The sequence below is a fragment of the Nyctereutes procyonoides genome, unplaced genomic scaffold, assembly GCF_905146905.1.
Source record: "Nyctereutes procyonoides isolate TBG_1078 unplaced genomic scaffold, NYPRO_anot_genome, whole genome shotgun sequence".
In the NCBI taxonomy this organism is placed as follows: Eukaryota; Metazoa; Chordata; class Mammalia; order Carnivora; family Canidae; genus Nyctereutes; species Nyctereutes procyonoides.
This window is the reverse complement of record NW_026575034.1, coordinates 11,076,640-11,097,438: the sequence shown is the minus strand read 5'-3', so window position 1 is coordinate 11,097,438 and position 20,799 is coordinate 11,076,640. Positions and strand designations below refer to the sequence as shown.

General features: G+C 40.7%; 1 long non-coding RNA gene and 1 other non-coding gene across 3 annotated transcripts in view; both read left to right on the top strand.

Annotated features, from left to right (window-relative positions):
* Positions 1 to 20,799, top strand: part of LOC129504765 (uncharacterized) — a 32,627-nt gene that overhangs the window by 931 nt on the left and 10,897 nt on the right. For both annotated transcript variants that reach the window (XR_008663419.1, XR_008663420.1), the window contains exon 2: positions 19,094 to 19,311. This is a non-coding gene — a long non-coding RNA (uncharacterized LOC129504765). The remainder of the gene's footprint in view (positions 1 to 19,093; positions 19,312 to 20,799) is intronic.
* On the top strand, positions 14,241 to 14,344 carry LOC129505172 (U6 spliceosomal RNA). The gene has a single exon (XR_008663481.1). It is a non-coding gene; the product is annotated as a U6 spliceosomal RNA (small nuclear RNA).

The following is a 20,799-nucleotide window of genomic DNA, read 5'->3' as shown; positions in this document are numbered from 1 at the left end:
GCCTTTAGTTCCTGTCAAGTGGCAGACGCTGTGGACCGGCCGCATCTCCTCTATCTTTAGAAGAGCAGAGGCGCCAGACTGGGCCTCTCGTGGGGCCTCTGGAAAGTTCTTTACATGGCTGGAGCCTTCTCACAGTCAGGCCTATGCTGGAATCTCAGCTCCTGGGGGATCCCTCCCCTGACCCCTTTGCTCCAAAGGGGACCTCTTCCCTCCTCCCTCCACTGTCTATTCCATTACGTGTGTATACTTAGTTGGCATCCTTATGCGTGTGTGCGCTTATTGCCTATGTTGTAGACTGAGCTACCCGCAACACGCTAAAAAGTCAGAGGGAGGAGAGGAGGGACCTAGTTCTGTCTCATATACTGCCACATTCCCGGTGCTTAGAGCAGTGCCTGACCTGTGTACACATTCAATAAGTGCTGAAAAAGTGCCTAAGACACACTCCACACTGGCACCCCTGTATGCTGAGCGTGGACAGAGGGGAAGCTAGACTCTGCGAGATGTCAAGCCCAACCTTCCAGAGGTATAGGCTGCAGTTGGTGGGGAGAGGCTCCCAGGAGACTCTAGGTAGCCTAGGCACTGTTACTCGGAAAAGCACCCCAGGCAGGTGGAAACCAGTTGTGCCCAGAAAGAATGCTCAGGTTTGAATGAGAAGAGAGCACCCCAGAGGGAAAGGATGGGAGAGCAAACACAGGCTTATGGGAAGGGTATGGGATGTTGAAGAGATCATAAAGGTGCCCTTCCTTGAGAAGACAGTGGTGTTGGGGAAGGAGACTGTTATGAGTTTAAAAAAAAAAAGGGGGGGGGAGTTGGTGTGATTGTGGAGACCACTGAACACTTGACCACTGAATACTTGTTTGAGGGGGCCTCCTGCCTTTGAGGAGGTTCTTCAGCAAATGACAATGAGAAAGTTGTGTTTTTATTCTTAAATATTAATTTAAAATAATGAAATGGCAAAGGATATGAACATAGTTCATAGAAAAGTAATACAAGTGGATTCTAAACAAATGAAAGGATACTCAACCACCTCCTAATAGGAGAAATGCAGATTAAAGTTAAGGTGAGAGATACTAGTTTTTAGATATCATATTGGCAAAAAAAAATGTGCATTGTAGAGAAAGACATTCTTTGTTGGTGGGATTATAAAATGGTTGCCTCTTTGAAGGTAATTTGGCAACAGCTATTACAACTTAAATGCATATACTTTTTGACCTACCCATTCTACTACTAGAAATTTATCTTACATTGGTGCTCACACAGAGACACAAAGACCTGTGTACCAGTGTATTCGCTGCAGCACAGTCAATAGTTAATAAAGGATTCCACACAACCTAAATGTCTATCAAAAAAGAATAGGTTTGTATGGTGATGGATGTTAACTAGACTTATTGTGATATTTTGCAATATTATTTGTATATATTGTTGTACACCTAAAATTAATATATTGTCATTATCATATAATGATATGTCATTATATGGAGGAAAAACACAAATTGACATAATATATGTCACTATGTTGTACGCCTGAAACTAATATAATGTCATGTGTCAATTATGCTTCAATTAAATAGAAAAGAAAAGGTTAATTATATTATGTCATACTCCTACAATAGGAGGCTATGCTACTGTTAGAAACAATGAGCTGGGCAGCCCTGGTGGCTCAGTGGTTTAGCGCCGCCTTCAGCCCGGGGTGTGATCCTAAAGTCCCAGGATCGAGTCCCACGTCGGGCTCCCTGCATGGAGCCTGCTTCTCCCTCTGCCTGTGTCTCTGCCTCTCTCTCTCTCTCTCTCTCTCTCTCTCTCTCTCTCTGTCTGTCGTAAATAAAATCTTTTAAAAAAGAAAAAAGAAAGAAAGAATGAGCTAGATGTCTATATACTGATGTGGAGTGGTCTCCAAGATATTAAATAGAATGCAAGATGCAGAACTGGGTATATGGTATACTACTATTTTTTGATGATTTTATTTATTCATGAGACACACACACACAGAGAGAGAGAGAGAGAGAGAGAGAGAGGCAGAGGGAGAAGCAGGCTCCATGCAGGGAGCCTGACGTGGAACTCCATCCTGGATCTCCAGGATCAGGCCCTGGGCTGAAGGTGGTGATAAACCGTTGAGCCACTCAGGCTGCCCTGGTATACTACTATTAATGCATAGGGAGCAGGGATGCCTGGGTGGCTCAGCAGTTGAGTGTCTGCCTTCGGCCCAGAACATGATCCTGAAGTCCCGGGATCAAGTCCCACATCAGGCTCCCTGCATGGAGCCTACTTCTCTCTCTATGTCTCTGCCTCATGAATAAATAAATGAAATATTTTTTAAAAAAATGTATAGGGAGCATCATGGCTGAATAAAATACCCCTTGTTTGTGTCCCCACCCACCCCCAACAACAATAATTTGGCATCCATCTATGGACAAAAGTACTTTTCTGGAGGACGTGGAATCCAGCACCATATGTCAAGGGACCTAGGCAGAGTTTCACCCACATGTTGCATTGGGCAATAGGCATACATACCTTGGTCCCACTGTGGACCCTGCAGTGGCCCATGAACCAACCCCAACCCCTCTCAGCCATGGTCCAGGAGCCCCTGGAAAGCACTGTCTTGGATAATCACTTACCGATGAGAGTCTTTTCAGAAGTCCCGGTTTTGAATGAAGAAGTTCCAGCATGGAGCTGGAGGAAAAACACAAGTTTAGGTGCATTGAAGAAGGCAGCTACTGGGACACCTGGGTGGCTCAGCATTTGAGTGCCTGCCTTTGGCTCAGGGCATGATCCTGGGATCTGGGATCGAGTCCCACATCGGGCTCCCTGCGTGGAGCCTGCTTCTCCCTCTGCCCGTGTCTCTGCCTCTCTCTCTCTCTCTCTCTCTCTCTCTCTCTCTGTCTCTCATGAATAAATAAATAAAATCTTAAAAAAAAGATGGCAGTTACTAAAGACTAGAGGAGGTCACTGCCATTTCAAACACAGAAACAGCAATACAAAACTTGAGATCACAATAATCTTTCAGTAATCAATCTCAATATGGAGACCTACAATTTACTCAATAGATAATTTGAAATACCTGTTTTAAGGAAACTCAGTGAGCTAAAGGAAAACACAGATAATTCAATGAAATCAGGAAAACAATACATGAACAAAATGAGTTTAACAGGTAGAAATCATAAAAAAAAAATTCTGGAGCTGAAGATACAATGAATGAAATAGAAACCATCAACATGGATGTCTGGGTGGCTCAGCAGTTGAACGTCTGCCTTCGGCCCAGTGTGTGATCCTGGGGTCCTGGGATCGAGTCCAGCATCGGGCTCCCTGTGGGAAGCCTGCTTCTCCCTCTGCCTATGTCTCTCTCTTTCTCTGTCTTTCATGAATAAATTAATAAAATCTTAAAAAAAAAAAGAGAGAGAGAGAAAAGAAACCATCCACAGGGGGTGCCTGAGTGGCACAGTCAGTTAAGCCACGGACTCTTAGTTTCCACCCAGGTCATAATCTCTGGGTCAAGTGTTGAGCTCTCTGCTCAGCACAGTCTGCTTGGGACTCTCTCTCCCTCTCCCTCTGCCCTCCCCCACCTCTCTCTCAAATAAACAAATCTTTAAAAAATATATCAACATCAGGATGGATCAAGAAGAAAGAATCTGTGAGTTAGAAGATAGGAACTTTGAGGGATGCCTGGGTGACTCAACAGTTGAGCATTTGCCTTTGGCTCAAGGCGTGATCCCCTGGTCCTGGGATCAAGTCCCGCATTGGGCTCCCCATAAGGAGTCGGCTTCTTCCTTGGCCTGTGTCTCTGCCTCCCTCTCTCAGTGTTTCTCATGAATAAATAAATAAAATCTTTAAAGAAAACAAAAAAGATAGGAACTTTGAAATTATCCAGTCAGAGGAGAACAAAAAAAAGAGTGAAGACAACCTACATGAAATTATGACATAACATCAAAAGAAATAATTTATGAATTATGCAGTTCCAGAGAGAGAAGGGGGAAGAAAGCTTATTTAAAGAAATAATGGGGGACACCTGGGTGGCTCAGTGGTTGAGCATCTGCCTTCGGCTCAGGGTGTGATCCCTGGGTGCCTGAATGACTCAGTAGTTTAGCATCTGACTCTTGGTTTTGGCTGAGGTCGTGATCTCATGGGTTGTGAGATCAAGCCCCAAGTCCAGCTCCATGTTCAGCAGGAAGTCTGCCTAAAGATTCTCTCCCTCTGCTCCTCCCCTCACTCTCTCTAAAATAAATAATCTTTTTTATTTTTTATTTTATTTTTTTGAGAATTAAATCTTTTTAAAAAATAAATTAAATAGGGGCACCTGGGTGGCTCAGTGGTTGAGCATCTGCCTTCAACTCAGAGCATGATCCCAGGGACCCAGGACCAAGTCCCACATCAGGCTCCCCTCAGGGAACCTGATTCTCCCTCTGCCTATGTCTCTGCCTTTTTCTATGTATATCTCATGAATAAATAAAATCTTTTCAAAAAATTTGGGATGCCTGGGTGGATCAGTGGTTGAGCATCTGCCTTTGGCTCAGGGCATGATCCTGGAGCCCCGGGATTGAGTCCCACGTTGGGCTCCCTGCATGGAGCCTGCTTCTCCCTCTGCCTGTGTCTCTTCCTCTGTGTGTGTGTGTCTCATGAATAAATAAATAAACTCTTTTAAAAATAAATTACAGGTTTTTTTAATTTTAAAAATTAAAATAAAAAAACAAGACCCAACTATATGGTGCCTTCAAGAAACTTATTTCAGCTGTAAGGGCACACGTAGGCTCACAGTGAAGGATTGGAGAAAGATAATTCCGTGTAGGTGGAAACTGAAAGAGAGCAGGGGTAGAATAGATCTTAAACCCAAAACAGCAACAAGAGACAAAGAAGATCATTATATAATGATAAAGGGGCAATTTATCAAGAAAATAATTATAAATATATATGCACCCAACATTAGACCACCTAAGTATATTAAGCAAATACAGATCCGAAGGGAGAAATAGACAATATAATAATAGCAGGGAACTTCAATACCACACTTTGAACAACGGATAGATCACCCAGACAGGAAATCAATAATGAAACAATGAGCTTGAATGATACTTTAGACCAAATGGACCTAATATTTATAGAACATTCCATCTAACAGCAGCAGAACACACATTCATGTCAAGTGCACACAGATCCTTCTCCAGAAGAGATCATGTGGTAAGTCACAAAACAGGTCATAGCAAATTTAAGAAGATTCAAATCATATCAAGTATCTTTTCTGACCCCAATGATGTGAAACTAGAAATCAGTAAGAGGAGAAAAGCTGAAAAATTAGTAAATATATGGAAATTAAATAAAATACTCCTGATGTGCCTAGGTGGCTCAGTCAGTTAAAGGTCGATTTCAGCTATGGTCATTATCTCAAGGTCATGAGATTGAGCCCCACACCAGTGAGGAGTCTGCTTGAGATTCTCTCTTTCCCTCCCCATCTGCCCTTCCCTTCTCTATCTCTCTCTCTCTCTCTCTCAAATAAGTAAATCTTAAAACAAAACAAAACAAAAACTCCTGGAGCACCAGGCTGGCTGTTAGTAGAGCATGTAGCTCTTGATCTCCAGGTCATGAGTCTGAGCCCCATGCTGGGGATAGACTTTATTCAATTAAAAAAAATTTTTAAATAAATAGATAATATACTCCTGAACAAATATAGGTCAAAAAACAAATCAAAATAGCAAACTAAGCTCAAATTTAGCAGAAGGAAGGAAATAACAAAGATCAAAGCAGAAATAAATGAAATAAAGGCCAAAAAAAAAACAATAAAAAAAGATCATTGAAACTAAGAGCTACTTTTTTGAAAAGATAAACAAAATTGACAAATCTTTACCTAGACTAAGGTAAAAAAGGCTCAAATTTAGAAATGAAAAAGAGGACACTACAATTCTACAAATATAATAAATCTTAAGAGACTGCTATGAACAGTTATATGCCAACAAATTGGATAATCCAGAAGAAATGACAAATTCCTAGAAACATACAATCTACCAAGACTTAAGCATGAAGAAATAGAAAATCTGAATAGACTAATAGCAAGTAAGAAGATTGAATCAGTAATCAAAAATCTTCCAACTATGAAAGGCCTAGGACCAGAAGGTTTCCATGGTGAATTCTACTAAACTTTTAAAGATTTTATTTATTTATTTATTCATGAGAGACACAGAGACAGAGACAGAAGCACAGACACAGGCAGAGGGAGAAGCAGACTCCATGCAGGGAGCCTGACATGGGACTTGATCCCGGATCTCCAGGATCATGCCCTGGGCTGAAGATGGCACTAAACCACTGAACCACCTGGGCTGCCCCTCTACTAAACTTTCATTTATTTTTATTTTTATTTATTCATTCATGAGAGACAGAGAGAAAGAGTGAGAGAGAGGCAGAGGGAGAAGCAGGCTCCATGCAGAGACCCTGATGTGGGACTGGATCCGAGGACTCCTGGATCACTCCCTGGGCTGAAGGCAGATGCTCAACCACTGAGCCACCCAGGCATCCCTCTACTAAACTTTTTTTTTCCTCTACTAAACTTTTAAAGAAGAGTTAACACCAGTCCTTCTCAAACTCTTCAAAAAAAAAAAAAAGATTGAATAGAAGAGAATACTCCCAAATTCATTTTAAGATGCCAGCATTACCCTGGTACCAAAGCCAGATAAGAACACTATAAGAAAACCACAGGCCAATAGCCTGGTGAATATAAATGCAAAATTTCTCAGCAAAATATTAGCAAACCTAATTCAGGATCATATATCATGATTGAGTGAGATTTATCTATGGGATGCAAGGGTGGCTCAATATATGCAAATCAATAAATGTGATATGCCACATTAATAGAATGAAAGATAAATATATATTATATATATTTATATGTATATATAAATAAAAAGAATAAAAGATAAACATTGAAGAGATTACAGACACACATAGCATGGAATATTACACAGCCATAAAAGGGATGAGGTCATGCCATTTTCAACAACATGGATGGACCTAGAGGGTATTGTAAGTGAAATAAATCAGGCTGAGAAAGACAAATACCATATAATTTCACTCGTTTGTGGAATATAAAAAGCAAAACAAATGAATAAACAAAAAGCAGAATCAGAACTATAAATACAGCAAACAAACTGATGGTTGGCAGAGGGGAGGGTGATGGGAGGATGTGCAAAATGGGTTATGGGGAGTGGGAGATCCAGCTTCCAGTTATGGGAATAAAAGTCACAGCATAGGGAATACAAAGATGTTTGTTTGTTTGTTTGTTTGTTTAAGAGAGAGCAGAGTGGAAGGGACAAGGGGAAAGGGAAAGAGAGTCTCAGGCAGACTCTGCAGAGCCTGATATGGGGCTTGATCCCACAACCCTGAGATCTCCGCCTAAGCCAAAACCAAGAGTCAGACACTTAACCAACTGTGCCACCCAAAGATATTTTAGGTGGCACCTAAAGAAATTTAAGGTGACCCAAAGATATTTTAATAGCATTGTATGGTGACAAATGATAGCTACACTTGTGAGCATAGCACTTATGGTGAGCATAGCATAATGTATAGACTTATTGAATCACTATTTTATATGTTTGAAACCAATGTAAGTTTGTGTGTCAACTACACTCAAATTTTTTTTAAAAATGTTTTTAAATTAAAAGGGTCACCTGGCTGGCTCAGTCAGTGGAACATGTGACTCATGATCTTGGGATTTTGAGTCCAAGCCTCATGTTGGGTGTAGAGATGGCTTAAATAAAATCTTTTTTAAAAATAAAAAGACATAGGTAGTAAAGAAACAGAAGGAATGTCACCCATAGTCTGAGAGAAAGGTTCTGGATACCTTAGTTGTTGGATCCTAGGTGAGGTCTGGAAATATTGGGGGAAAGACTGAAAGTCCTATACCAAAATCTTGACAAAGCATTTATCTTTGCGTAGCATGAAAATTCTTATTTTCTGTGTGTATGTGGTGTGTGCATACTTTTATTTTCCCTCAATTATAACATGGACACGGAAAAAACAATAAACACCATATCTCAAAAGATGAAAATCATTTTACAAAGTACATCTTTCATGATTAAAGACTCTCAACAACTGGGAACGGCAGGAATATACCTCCACATTATAAAAACCATATATGGGATGCCTGGGTGGCTCAGTGGTTGAGCGTCTGCCTTTGGCTCAGGGTGTGATCCTGGAGTCCTGGGATCGAGTCCTGCGTGGGGCTCTCCGCATGGAGCCTGCTTCTCCTCCCTCTGCCTGTGTCTCTGCCTCTCTCTCATTGTGTCTCTTGTGAATAAATAAAATCCTAAAAAAAAATAAAGACCATATACAACAAACTTATGGCTACAACCATACTTTACTGTGAAAGGTCAAAAGCTTTTCCTCTAAGATCAGAAACAAGACAAGGGTTCCCACAAGTGGTAGGCACTCTCACCACTCCTATTCAATAAAATACTGGAAGTCCTAGCCAGAGCAACTAGGCAAGAAAAAGAAATAAAAGACATCCAAATTGGGAAAGAAGAAGTAAAATTTTCTTTTTTTGCAGATGACATGTCTTATACATAGAAAATCCTAAAGAGGGCAGCCCTGGTGGCTCAGTGGTTTAGTGCCGCCTTCAGCCCAGGGCGTGATCCTGGAGACCTTGGATCGAGTCCCACGTTGGACTCCCTGCATGGAGCCTGCTTCTCCCTCTGCCTGTGTCTCTGCCTCTGTGTGTGTGTGTGTGTGTGTGTGTCTCATGAATAAATAAATAAAATCTTTAAAAAAAAGAAAATCCTAAAGATTCCACAAAGAAAACCTATTAGAACTAATCAATAAAATCAGTACAGTTACAGGATACAAAATCAACATACAGGGGCAGCCCCGGTGGCACAGCGGTTTAGCGCCGCCTGTAGCCTGGGGTGTGATCCTGGAGACCTGGGATCAAGCCCACGTCGGGCTCCCTGCATGGAGCCTGCTTTTCCCTCTGCCTGTGTCTCTGCATCTCTCTCTTTCTCTGTGTCTCTCATGAATAAATAAAATCTTAAAAAAAAATCAACATACAAAATCAGTTGCATTTCTATTAAAATAACAACAACAAAATATCTGCTAAAGAAACAGTAGCATCAAAAGCAATGAAATACCAAGGAGATGAAAGATCTGTGCATTGAAAATTATAAGGCTTCAATGAAATAAGTTGAAGAAGACACAAATAAATGGAAAGATATCCCATGTTTATGGATCAGAATTAATGTCATTAAAATGTCCATACAACCCTAGGCCATCTAGAGATTCAGTACAATCCCTACTGAAGTTCCAATGGTATTTTTCACAAAACTGTAAAAAACAATCCTAAAATTCATATAACACCACAAAAGACTCTGAATAGCCAAAGCACTCTTGAGAAAAAAGAACAAAGCTGGCAAAGTCCCAGATTGCAAGCTATACTACAAAGCTATATTCATCAAAACATTAGGGTATTTGCATAAAAATAGACCAATGCAACAGAATAGAGTGCCCAGAAATCAACCTCACATATGTGGCCTTCTAATATTTGACAGAATAAGCCAAAAATATTTTAAATATTAAATTAAATTTTTTAAAGGGGATCCCTGGGTGGCTCAGCGGTTTAGCGCCTGCCTTTGGCCCAGGGCGTGATCCTCGAGTCCCACGTCAGGCTCCCTGCATGGAGCCTGCTTCTCCCTCTGCCTGTCTCTCTCTCTCTCTATCATGAATAAATAAATAAATCTTTATAAAAAAAGATTTTATTTATTCATGAGAGACACACAGAGGCAGAGACATAGGCAGAGGGAGAAGCAGAGTCCCCACAGGGAGCCTGATGGAGGACTCGATCCCAAGACCCCGGGATCACATCCTGAACCAAAGGCAGACGCTCAACCATTGAGCCACCCAGTGGTCCCAAGCCAAGAATATTCAATGGGGAAAGGATAGTTTATTCAATGAATGATGTTGGGAAACTGGATAATCACATCCAGAAAAAAGGAAATTGGATGCCTATTTTATGCCACTCACAAAAATTAACTTAAAATGGATTAAAGACTTAAATCCCCAAACCACTAAACTCTGATAAAAGAACATAGAGAAAAAGCTCCTTGACATTGGTCTTGACAATGATATTTCAGATAGGCTACCAAATGCATAAGCATCAGAAGCAAAAATAAGTATGTGGGACTACATCAAACTAAAAGCTTCTACACAGCAAAAGAAGCAATCAACAAAATGAAAAGGCAATCTACAGAATGGAAGGAAAATATTTTTAAATCATATATCTGATAAACAGTTAATATCCAAACTATATAAGGAACTCATACAAGTCAATAGCCAAAAACAATCCAATAAAAAATGAGCAGACCTGATTATATATATGTGTGTGTATATATAAAGACCTGAATAGATATTCTTCTACAAATAGCCAACAGATACATAAAAAGATGCTCAACATCACTAATCATGAGGAAAATGCAAATCAAACCCACCATGAAATATCACCTCACACACAGAATGACTGTCATCAAAAAGACAAGAACTAATCAGTATTAGCAAGGATGTGGAGAAAAGGGAAACCCTGTACACTATGGGGAGAATGTAAATTTCTACAGCCTTTCTATGGAAAGTAGTAGAGTGTTTCCACAAAAAATTAAAAATAGGGGCACCTAGATGGTGCACTCGGTTAGGCATCCAACTCCTGGTTTCAACTCAAGTCCTGATCTTGGGACCGTGAGACTGAACCCCATGTTGGGCTCTGTGCTCAGTGGGGAATCTGTTTGGGACTCTCTCTTCCTCTCCCTCTGCCCATCCTCCCCCACCGTTTGTACTCTCTCTCTCAAATAACTTTTTTAAAAATTAAAAATAGAACTGCCATATTATCCAGCAATCCCACTTCTGGGTATATGTCCAAAGGAAATTATAACAAAGGAAAGAGCTATCTGCACTCCCACGTTCACTGCAGCATTATTTACCGTAGATATGGAAACAACCTAAGTATTTGTCAACAGATGACTGGGTAAAAAAGTCCTGAGATATATATAGATATAGATATAGATATAGATATAGATATAGGCATTTGTATATGAGAAGATAGATATATTAGATGATAGATGATAGATAGATGATAGAATAAATACAATATATAGAATATACATATATATCTATATTCTAATGTATATATAGAGGAATATTATTCAGCTATGCTGAAGAAGGAAATCCTGCCACTTGTAACAACATGGATAGACCTTGAGAGCATTATGCTGAAATAAGTCAGAGGAAAATAAATACTGTGTGATGTCACTTATATGCAGAATCTAAATTCATAGCTAAACTCCTAGAAACAGAGAATAGAACGGTGGATGCCAGAGGGTAGCAGATATGGGGAGATGTTGTCAAAGTGTACAAACATCTGGTTTTAAGTTCTGGGGATCTAATATACAGCATGGTGATTACAGGTAACAAAACTGTATTATATACTTGAAAATTGCTAAGAGACTAGATCTTAAATGTTCTCACCACACACACACACACACACACACACACACACACACACTAAAGTAATTATGTGAGGTGATGAAGGTGTTAGCTAATACTACTGTGGTAATCACTTCACAATATTTAAGTATCAAATCAACACACTGTACTTGTTAAACTCATGCAATACTATATGTCGATTTTATCTCAATGAAACTAATATATAAATAAATAAAAACATAAATATATATAGTCCCTTGATGAAAACACAAGAGACAGGTAAAGTGATTGTTTCATGATAATGATAGGAAGTGATTTACTTTTCCTTGGGTTCCTTCTTGTACTGTTTGACATTTTTTACTATTTAAAACATATATGTAGAATTTGGGACACCTGGGGGGCTCAGTGGTTGAGCGTCTGCCTTTGGCTCAGGTCATGATCCCAGAGTCCCAGGATAGAGTCCCACATCAGGCTCCCTGCATGGGGCCTGCTTCTCCCTCTGCCTATGTCTCTGCCTCTCTCTCTCTGTCTTATTTTTTTTTAGATTTATTTACTTATTTATTTATTCATGAGAGACACAGAGAGAGAGAAAGAGAGAGGCAGAGACACAGGTGGAGGGAGAAGCAGGCTCCATGCAGGGAGCCTGATAGGGGACTTGATCCAGGGACTCCAGGACCACACCCTGGGCTGAAGGTGGCGCTAAACTGCTGAGCCACTGGGCTGCCCTCTGTGTGAATTTAATGAATAAGTAAATACAATCTTTTAAAAAAATAATAAAAAAATAAAACATATATGTAGAATTGGCAGTGAGCAGAGCCTGAGGTGTCTGAGGCCTGCTGCATGGCCTTGGAAATGGACAGCCAGATTCTTTATGATGACTACCTAGCAGTTTTCCTACCAGCCTGTGAGAATCCCCAGGCACGGATCCTCCCTGGAGAGGGTGTGCCACGGAGACTACACCAATGAGTCAACCCAGTTTCTGCCTCCAGTCATCACACTAAAGTAGCCCTGTGGAGCTTAGCTGGGATTTAACAGCAAGGTATCTTCACTACCAAGGTGATTCCCAACTCCGACTCATTGAACAGGACTCCAGGATAGAGACCAAACCCTAGGTGTGAATGATGTGGGTTTCCAAGAGATTGAACACAGCATCGCTGTTGAGATCCTGAAGGCAGCCTGCAATATCAGCACACATGTCTGCGTCTCTCTGAACAAGTATCAGCATCAAAAGGAGAGGATTGTGCCCTGGAGAATTGCAGCCCACAGCCCTACACTTGGAATCTGCCAGGGAAAGCTGGCTAGGGAGCTTTGGGCAACTACTCCAGCCCATTCCTGGCTGAGTGGAGTGGGGAGGACAGGGAGTCAGGGAGACGCTGCACTGAGCCAGCTAGCCAAATGCATCATCCAAACTACTGTACTTTTAATGCTCTAGTTTTCCAGGTGAGCTTCATTCTTGAAAAGGAGAAGGTCGATGATGCCTAGGTACAACCTGTGGAGAACCCTGCTAGGAAAGGCAACAGACATTTACTGAATACCATGTTTTAGACACTTACATATATGTCATATCATTTTTCATTAGAGTATAGAAATCAGAAGAAAGAATCTAGGAGGCCTTCCATCCAATCTGCCTGGCCATATCCTCCCATCTTTCTATTACCAATCTCATACACCTGGGAGATTCCCGTGAGACCATTTCCCCCCTCTCCTTCCTCCTCCTGTTCTCTCCCCCCAAAAAGTAAAATGTAACATTGAAGAAAAAATATATATGTATACTTTTTTTTAAAGATTTTATTTATTTATTCATGAAAGACACAGAGAGAACGACAGAGACATAGGCAGAGGGAGAAGCAAGCTCCCTGTGGGGAACCTGATGCGGAACTCGATCCCGGGACTCCAGGATCACTCCCTCAGCCAAAGGCAGATGCTCAGTCACTAAGCCACCCAGGCATCCCAAAATATATGTATACTTAAGGATAAAATAATGTAATTCATCGGGGCCCCTGAATGCCTCAGTTGATTAAGCGTCAGCCCTTGGATCAGGTTGTGATCCTGGGGTGCTGGGATCCAGCCCCACACTGGGCTCCCTGCTCAGCTTCTCCCTCTCCTTCTGCCCTTCCCCTGCTCATGCTTGTGCTCTATCTCTGAAATAAATAAATAAAATATTTTTAATTAAATTAATGCAGTTCATCAAGAGAGCCACTAAGGGATACCATGAAATTATATCAATAAATGCCAAAGATGTATTTGATGAAACCATCCTAATTTTTAAAATTATGTTAGAATCCAAAGTTAAGGGCAGCCCCAGTGGCCCAGTGATTTAGTGTGGCCTTCAGCCCAGGGCCTGATCTTGGAGCCCCGGGATCGAGTCCCACATCAGGCTCCCTGTGTGGAGCCTGCTTCTCCCTCTGCCTGTGTCTCTGCCTCTCTCTCTCTCTCTCTCTCTGTCTCTCATGAATAAATATATAAAATCTTTTTAAAAATGAATCTAAAATTAAAAATCGTGACAATATCAAATGCTGGTGAATATGTAGGGAAACTATATCTCTCATACTTTGCTAGTGGGGATGTGAAATCTTATAGGCATCCTGGGAAATAGTCGTGGCAGTTTATTTAAAAAATAAATCTTCACTTACTATATGACCAAGCAATCCTACTCCTGGACATTTATCTCAGAGAAATGAAACCTATGCTCACGTAAATACTTTTACATGATTGGTCACAGTAGCTTTTTGTAACAGAAAAAAAATGGAAATAAGCAAAATGTCCTATAATAGGTGAATGGTTTAAAAAACCATGGTACAGTGCTCGTTTTAACAGCACATATACTAAAATTGCAACAATACAGAGATGAGTGTGATCCCTGCACAAGGATGACATGCAAATTCCTAAAGTGTTCTGTATTAAAAAACAAAACAAAAAAACCCATAAAACTGTGGTACATCTGTACCATGGAATACCTCTTGGTAATAAAAAGGAACAAACTATTGCTATAACAACTTAAATAGACCTCTAAGTATTATGCTCAAAAAGCCAATTTGAAATATTTACATATTATTTGGATACCATACATTCTCAAAATTTAAAAGAAAAATTCTAGGGATGATGACCTGATTAGTGGTTGCCAGGGGTTAAGGATGGTGGTGGGGTGAGAAAAGATGTGACCATAAAGGAATGGCATGAGGGAGGTCTTTGTAGTGATCAAACAGTTCTGTATCTCCATTGCAGAGTTGGCTACACAAATGGATAAAATGACTATAGAAGTATACATTGTACTAACATCAATTTTCTGTTTTTGCTATTGTCCTGCAATTATATAAGATATAACCATTGGGGAATTGGGTAGAGAGTAAACAGACACCTCTCTACTGTCTTTACAAAATTCTGTGAATCTATATTTATCTCAAAATAAAAAGCTTTTAAAAAGTAGTAGAAAATTACAGGTAACCAAATGTTTCTTTTGAGAGTATATCTCTCAGACAGATAGAAACATTCTTCAACAGGTGCCCCCTGGGTGGCTCAGTCTGATAAGCATCTGCCTGCAGCTCAAGTCATGATCTCAGTGAGGTCCCTCAGTGAGGAATTTTCTTTTCCTCCTCCTCTGCCCCTCCTCGCTGCTTGTGCTCCCAGATTCTCTTTCTCAAGTAAATAAATAAAATCTTTAAGAAAAAAACAAAAAGAAACATTCTTTAACGATGAAACATTTAAAGACATTTTCATTAAAATAAGAAAACATTAAAAGGAAAAGAAGCATACCTATAGCAATTCTATTATTTAATGCTGTTTTAGAAATTTTTGCCAATACGCTAAGACCTGAAACAGAAATAAGACATTTAAGTATTGGGAAAGACATAAAACATTTTAATTTATTTGCAGATAATAAGGCATGATACTTTAAATGTGGAAAACAACCCCAAATGCTTAAAATTAATAAGGGAGTCTGGGACCAAGATAATATCACAAATCAATAGCTCAATAATCAGTTACTGAACTCTTCTCCCTTATAATAGTAGCAAATATACAAACAAGTAAGGAATAATCTTAATGAAACAATATATGCAACATGGGTATGTATAAAACCTATATAATAGAAACTGAACAGCTTTACTGAGAGGTAGCGAATGTTATAACAACTTTATTTCAAATTTGAGCCTGTAAATGAAAAAAAAACAAGGAAAGCAATGCATGCATCTAAGGGTCTTGGTAAGATTTAGAAATTCTTGCAACTGCATCATCCAATGAATGATAAGCAAAAATATTTATGTTATATATTCCAGCTCTGCACTACCCTAAACAGTAGCCATTGGCCCCATGAACTATGGCTAGACTGCATTATCTGAATTGATATCTGTTCTAAGTATAAAATATACAACAGATTTTGAAGATTTACTATAAAACATGTAAAATATCTCATTCATAATTGTACTAATTAATTATATGTTGAAATAATATTTTGGATGTATTGGGTTTTTTTTAAGATTTTATTTATTCTTGAGAGACCCAGAGAGAGAAGCAGAAGGAGAAGCAGGCTTCTCACAGGGAGCCCGATGTGGGACTCCATCCCAGATTCCGGGATCATGCCCTGAGCTGAAGGCAGACGCTCAACTGCTGAGCCATTGAGTTTTGTCAAATATATTATCAAAATAGTGGTTACTATAAAATTTTGTTACATATATTTGCTCACCTTTGTGGCTCACATTATATATCAATTAGCACTGTTACAGCTTTTTCATTTCACACTTTCATGTACCTATAGACCTTATGCCCATTAAAATTACCAAGTTGCTTTAAAAAGAAAAAAGCCCAAGGGCATCTGGGTGGCACAGTTGGTTAAGCATCAGACTCTTGGTTTCAGCTCAGGTCATGATCTCAGGGTCCTGGGATGGAGCCCCATGTCAGGCTCTGTGCTCAGTGCAGTCTGCTTGAGATCCCCTCTCCCTCTGCCCCTCCCACTCATGGTTTCTCTCTCTCTCTCTCTCTCTCTCTCTCTCATCAATCAATCAATCTAGAAAATAAAGGAAAAGAAAAAAGCCTGGGCCCTACCCCAAGAAATGCATTGGTGTGATCTTAAATCTCCCTTGGTAATTCTAATGTGCTCCTGAGGTTAATAACTACCATTATTGACCTCAAGCTATCAAGCATTAAAGAATTCTTTTTCACATATATCATTTTGTACAATTAAGGAAAAATACTCAACAGGGTAAGAAGTAGCATTTGAATCTGAGAGCTCAGATGTGGTGCCAGTTCCATTCTGGGTAGATACCTCCTGTGATTGATGAAAACAAGACATGAATTTTTCCCAGCCTATGGCCTGATCCTAGCAAAATTTTCAGTTAATAAAAACAAAATAATTGATTCCTTTTCTTGTTAAGTTTTACATGATTCTCCAAGCACAATTACTAATATTTGAGCTGATTCTGATTGGATGGAGTATATGATGGATTCTTTTTTTTTTTTTAAAGATTATATTTATTTATTCATGAGAGACACAGAGAGAGGCAGAGACAGGCAGAGGGAGAAGCAGGCTCCTCGCAGGGAGCCCAATGTGGAACTCGATTCCAGGACCAGGATCATGCCCTGAGCCGAAGGCCGACCCTCAGCCACTGAGCCACCCAGGCGTCCCTATATAATGGATTTAAAGCACAAAAGTTTGGGACACTTGGGTGGCTCAGTGGTTGAGCTTCTGCTCAGGGTGTGATCCCAGGGTCCTTGGATCGAGTCCCGCCTCAGGTTCACCGCAGGGAGCCTGCTTCTCCCTCTGCCTGTGTCTTTGCATCTCTCTGTGTGTCTCTCATGAATAAATAAATAAAATCTTAACAAAACAAAACCCACAAAGGTTTGTATGCTTTCTCCCTTCTCTGATCACAGCAATTCTAGGAGATGGGCAAGGCAAGTTTTTATCCTCATTTTTTAGATGAAGACACTGAAGGTCACAGAGGGCAAGTGGGCTGCCAAAGATTGTGTGACTAGTTACATAACACAGCCTAGACCAGAACACATATTTCCACACCTGTCCAAGGCCCTCCCTTTCCAATCAATTTGTCTCAGGACAAATCACTACCACCTATGATAAAAGGAGCTTCATCCGGAGGCGCTTTCCCTTGATCAGCCATAGTGAAGGACTTCAGTTCATGGTAGCTATTCCTGCTGATGTGCATGGCACTGAGCCAGCAACTTAAATGCAAAGTAGTTTATGCTCAAAGATGAATCAGGGGTGCCTGAGTGGCTCACATGGGTAAGCATCTGCCTTTGGCTCAGGTCATGATCCGAGGGTCCTGGGATCAAGCTCCACATCAGGCTCCCTGCTCAGCGGGGAGTCTGCATCTCCCTCTCCCTCTGTGTGTCGCTCCCCCTGCTTGTGCTCTCTCTCTCCATCAAATAAACAAATAAAATCTTTAAAAAAAAAAGGATAGATCAAAATGCGATTCAGTCGATCAAACATGTGCCCCCATATTTTCAGCTTCCAGGTAACCAATAATGCATTATTCTCCTGTGAAAAGTCTGCTTTACTATCAAGGAGACAGTATGGCATGATGGAAGAGGATGGACTTTGGGGCTTGTTGAACCTGCATGTAAATCCAGGTGTGGGCCCTCACTAAGCTGTGTGACCTTGGGTGCCCCACTTCTCTTATTTATTGAACATCCATTGGCAATAGATACTACAAAATCCTAGAGCTTCAGTGGAACACACACCATGGTCCCTCCTCTGAAGCATTCTCAGTATATGCAAGAAGTAGGTCCTTTAAATGCCAAAAGACCAGAGGTGCTCTGGAGCAGCTGGGGGAGCATCACAGGAGCCTGAAGAGAGAGAATGCTTCAGGACAAAAAAAAAAAAAAAAAAAAATAGAGATACATAGAGAAAGATAAAGGAAATATGGCAAAAGGTTAACAACTGGTGAATCGAGGACTATGGATATTCATTGCATATCTTACAACTGTTTTATAGATTAGAACGTTTAACAAATAAAAATGTGGGGGTAGAAAAGCAAAAAAACATTAAATATTAAACTATTTAGCAATAAGTTTATGAGAAATGTAAAAATTCAATGTGTGAAAGTTCAATATATAATTATATGCATATAATTAAATATATTATTAAAATGGTGGTTTTTATTACTTAAATGTTGTGGTTATTAAAATAGTGGTTACTACAAAGTTTATAAAACCAGAATAAGTGGAAGAGACATGCCTTGAGGCAGAAGACACTAAATTGGGGGGGAGAACATGAAAAAGATATTATGGAATTATGTACCCACAAAATTCATACATTGAAACCATAATCCCTAATGTGACTATTTAGAAATAGGGCCTTTAAAAAAGTAATTAAGATCATATGAGGTCATAAGGATGGAACCCTAATCTATTAGGACTGATGTCCTTATAAGAAAAGGAAGAGAGGTGGCTCAGTCTATTAAGTGTCTGCCTTTGGCTCAGGTCATGATCCAGGGCCCCTGGGATAGAGCCCCAAATCCAGCCCCACATGGAGCCCTGCATCTCAGTAGTCTGCTTCTTCCTCTGTCACCCCCCACCCCTGCTCTCTTTCTCTCTCAAATAAGTAAATAAAATTAAAAAAAAGAAAAGAAGAAGAAGAGAGACCAGAGCACTGACCCCCTCTCCATTCCTCCCCCGTCATCTGCCTCTCTCTACATTTTCACAGGCACAGAGGAAAGATGTGTGAAGACTCTGGGAGAACACAGACATCTGCAAACCAGGAGGAGAGGCACCTGCTGCTGGCACCTGGATCTTGGGCTTCTAGCCTCCAGACTGCGAGGGAATACATTTCTATTATTTAAGCTGCCCAGCCTGAGGTACTTTGTCACGGCAGCCTGAGACAGGCCTGCTTCCAAGGTCTGTTTCCAACATCAAGGTCACAAGGTGAGGGCATAGTGGAACCTAGATTTGCCCCAGAACTCTTTGGACCCTCCCCCCATGTAGTGATGGTGTGAGTCAGGTCAGTGCTTCTCAAAGGTTAGTGGGTTTCGGAAATGCCCAAGGGGATGCCTGGCGGGCTCAGTCGGAAGAGCATCCAGTTCATGATCTCGATCTCGGGGTTTTGAGTTTGAGCCCCATGTTGGGTGTAGAGATTACTAATATATATATATATATATATATATATATATATATATATATATATCTGAGAAAAAAGAAAAAAAAAAAAGAATGCCCAGAGTAGTTTGTTAAAATCAGGGATTCCTGACCCTGACTCTGATTATGGTGATCCATGTGAAGCCTCAAAATCTGCATTTTAATATGTGATATCTCCACCAGGTGATTCTGTTGTAGGTGGTCCCAGGCTGCACTTGGAGAAATGCCACTCTGATCTCAGCCTGGAGGTTCAGAGAGATGAGGCAGGGAGCAGGTGACCCACAAAGGACATGCATATAAAATTTCTACAAAGATACGCAATAAACATTGTCAGCCTCTGAGAAAGCCTGAGGGGCTGGCTTGAGAGGGAGGATTGATTGATTGATTGATTGATTGGTTTATAGATTTTATTTATTTATTCATGAGAGACACAGAGAGGCAGAGACACAGGCAGAGGGAGAAGCAGACTCCCTGTAAGGAGCCCGATGTACAACTTGATCCTGGATCTGGGAATCATGCCCTGAACCAAAGGCAGATGCTCAGCCACTGAGCCACCCAGGTGTCCCGGGAGATTTATTTTTAAATTTTTGTTTCCTATTTTTTATTTTATTTATTTAAAGATTTTATTTATTGGGCAGTCTGGGTGGCTCAGCGGTTTAGCACTGCCTTCAGCTCAGGGTGTGATCCTGGAGACCCGGGATCGAGTCCCACGTTGGGCTCCTTGCATGGAGCCTGCTTCTCCCTCTGCCTGTGTCTCTGCCTCTCTCTGCCTCTCTCTCTCTCTGTGTGTCTCTCATGAATAAATAAATAAAATCTAAAAAAAAAAAAGATTTTATTTATTTATCTAAGAGGGAGAGAAAGCACGTGAGGGGGGCAGGGTGAGGGGAGGCAGAGGGATAAGCAGGCTCCCCACTGAGCAGGGCACCCCACATGGGGCTCAATCTCAGGACACCCCCCAACCAGGATCATGACCTGAGCCAAAAGCAGATGCCTAACCAACTGAGCCACCCAAGGCGTCCCTGTTTCATATTTTTTAATCATAAGAATGTACTATTTTTCAATTTAAAAACTAACTTGAAAAAAGGGACCATGGGACGCCCGGGTTGCTCAGTGGTTGAGTGCTTGCCTTCCGCCCAGGACGTGATCCCAGGATCTGGGATTGAGTCCCACGTTGGGCTCCCTGCATGGAGCCTGCTTCTCCCTCTGCCTGTGTCTCTGCCTCTCTCTCTCTCTCTCTCTCTCTGTGTGTGTCTCTCATGAACAAATACATAAAATACT